Raw genomic sequence first — 3,473 nt, forward strand, 5'->3', positions numbered from 1 at the left:
GCCCTGCTACTCACCAGAAACAGTTTCTGGATCCTGCCACATCCACCAGAGCAGGCTGGTCATACATGACTTTCCAGCTACAATATTGGCTGTCTAGCCTGTCCTACATGGAACTTCCCAGCAGAGATATAAAGCCTGCGGGTTGGAAGTCCTTGGTCACCAAGGGTCTCAGGAAAACCTTCCCCTTTGTTCACTGAACACCTCTGCCTTTGCCTCCATGGTGATTGCATCCTGCCAAGGAACTCAGTGGTAAGTCCTCCAGGAATGGAGATGGGAAACCAAAACTAGCTGCCTATGTCTCTGGGCTCAGAAGCCCACCACTCTCTCAAGGAAGCCCCATGGAAGCAGTGGTGTAGGAAGCTTTCTAGTCCGAGACAGGAACCTTACCCCTCATGGCCCCACCTACATCCTCACCAATCACAGCCCTCAACTGACTTTCAATCACTAAAGTCCTTCCTCCCACTTCTGCCTTTCTCTCCTTTGCCCAGACCCCTCTTAAGCAACCCCAGGGACCCTTGCCTCCCACCCACAGAGACCCAAAATTGAGTGGGACTCATTAAGCTAAAATCAGTGCATCACTGACAGAGCTGTACTCTCTTTGATACCCCAAAGAACGCACATCTCTTCCTGCTTCTAGAGGTGTCTGTGTTCCTAGGCTCATGGCCCTTACTTCCCTCTTCAGAGCCAGCTGCAACTGCTGGAATCTTGCATGTCTGTATGGCTGATTCTGTAACTCTTACTTTACCTTGTGGGCCCTGAAGTTGAGTAATTCATTCAATACTCCAGAATGGTCTTTGTTCCAGTGCCCTAAGCCACACCCACAAAAGCCTTTCTGCCAGGTGTGCCGACTTTCCTATTGTTATAACAAACACATGGCCAAAAGTAACTTGGGGAGGGGAGACTTTATTGGAAATATAAAGTCATAATTCATCACTGAGGGAAATCAGGGCAGGAACTCAAGGTAGGAACCATAGAGGAACAGATCTTGCTGGCTAGGGTCACTCTGTCACACTCACTGGCTCATACTCAGATGCCTTTTCTGTACAGCCCAGGACCACCTGCCCAAAGAATGGTGTTGCATACAGTGGGCAGGGGCCTCCTACATCAGTAAATAATAGACTATCTCTCACAGACATATCCACAGGCCAACTTGATCTAAGTGATTCCTCCATCAAAGAGTCTTCTCTCCGATGATTTGAGGCTGTGTGTCAAGTTGGCAATTAAGACTAACCAGGACCCACATCCCTGGGCTCAGGAGATTAGAATGTAAACATCTTCAAGGGTCCTGATTCTTCCAACCACATAGGTTCTAGGTGGATCAACCTAGATAGGCCTAGAGGCAGCAAGAGAACACTGTAGGTTAAACCAGCTCCCTAGTGTGCAGGAATCAGGGCCAGGGGAATGGATAGGTTGGGTGCCAAGGACCCTCCCCACTTTCACTCCCACCTGGCAGAGGCCACGGGCAATACTCACCACACAGTTATAAGCAAGAAGAGGTCAGGGATGTGGCCAAGGCCAGGTCCTGATCTCCCTGTGTAGTTTCAGCCTCTTGAGTTCTGCTTGCTGCTAAGAACATCCTCGTCCTGCTGAGAATCTCTAGAGACTCACATTCTCTTCTTTGTCCATTTTCCCAGCATAACAATGGTTCGATAGTGCGCCAATTACTCAAGAGTCACCCATCCATGAAATAGTCAAGCCCTCGTGCCTTACAGATAAACTGACCATTTCTTAGAACTGGATTGAAATCTCTGTCCAGGCTCTGGTGAGGGAGGGGCTGTGGTGACACCATCCCTCTCATCACTAGGGCAAAGTCCCAGCCCTTCCCCAGCCAGGATGGCATAGCATTACAGGCTGTTTTTTCAACTTTGCTCTGAAGGGATTTCCTTGATCTGGAGCTAATTGTATTGACATTAACCTGTTTTAACAGGACTAAAGTATCAATAAATCATTTTTTAGTAGCTCTTCTTATCACAGACCTCTGCTAATGCTTTGCACTCATGGTGACAAACAGCCATGGAACCACCGCTTTCCTGTAACACACTTTGTCTTTTTAAGCCTTTTCTCTCTTCCTGCTGCTTCGGAGACTTCTAATGTTGATTTAGAGGCAAGTAAAGATGTGCGCAAGGCCACCACGGTACCTTGCCACCACACCGCCATCTCTCAATGGCCATTTTCCCATCGAGCCACCGCTGCACACAATCAGGACTAAATAGCAGTAAGCAGGGACCAAGGGAAAGGGCTTGGAGTAAAGCATCAAGCAGAACAACTCTTTGTGGAAGATTTGTGAAGCAGCGAACTCCAAATGCCAAAATCTCAGCATAGAGATTGCCAAAATCTAGTGCTGAGTTTACTGGCAGGCAGGGCAAAAATATGGGTGGGGAGGGAAATACTTTCTATATTTTATTTGTCTCCAATCAAAAAAAAAAAAATTGGCTGAGGATCCAGGAGATGCTCTCTTACAGTTCTGGGTTCTAGGAGGACTCCACCATTTTGTTTAGGAACACCATGAACAAACAGAACTCTCCTTGATGGAGTTCTCAGAAGGCCCAGGCCCAGGTGATAGAAGGGTCATGACACCCTACAAGATAGGATCTGTACGGCTCCCAAATGTGCACAAGAAGCCATGGAATGGAAACGACAGGGAACCGACACTTGACAGCCCCCATCTTGCCTAAAGCTGCCATCTACTATTTCTGTTCATTCATGGACTTGGACATTAATTTTGATATTTGAAATCATTGCATTAAAAATATATATGCATTTGAGGGGTTGAAGAGATAGCTGAGTCAGTCAAACCCTTGCCCCTCAAGCATAAGGGCCTGAGTTAGTCCTCAGTTTCCACAGATAAAAGCTGGGTTTTGGAGCAGGTTACCTGTGATCCCAGCCCTGGAATGGCAGAAGCTGGAGGGTGACTGGAATTTACTGGCCAGCCAGTCTCACCAAATTTATTATCTCCAAAGCAGTGAGAGACTCTGTCTCAAAAGATAAAGTAGAGAGGAATTGAGGAAGACATCCAACACCAACCTCTGGCTCCAGCTTGCACATAGACACACATGCATGCACACACCCACACACGCACTCATGCATGCACACATTCTTTATTGTGATGGTGGAGTTTAAGGGTCCCTTAACATTACAATTGCAGGACTATGTCCATCTCTCCTTCCACTACTGTGAACCTAGAAGTGGGGTTCTGTGTCCCTGCAAGTGGTGACTGTGCATGAATTACCCTTCAGCAGATTAGCTGGAGACCTCTCTGGACCACTTAGCACAGAGCTAGAGTCATGCTGCTCCTGGATCTGGGCCACCCAGGCCTGTCAAAGCCCTCCCCCAATTCCCTACTGGGGATTAAGAATGCCCAGTTCCCTAAATTCCCACTTCCTGTTGTCAGCCAGGGAGGATAATTAATCCTGTTGATCCCTAATTGACTCGAGGTGGCTCAAATACCAAACATGGTATCATTCCCTTCTCCA

This window comes from Micromys minutus (assembly GCF_963924665.1).
Source record: "Micromys minutus genome assembly, chromosome: 27".
Classification (NCBI taxonomy): domain Eukaryota; kingdom Metazoa; phylum Chordata; class Mammalia; order Rodentia; family Muridae; genus Micromys; species Micromys minutus.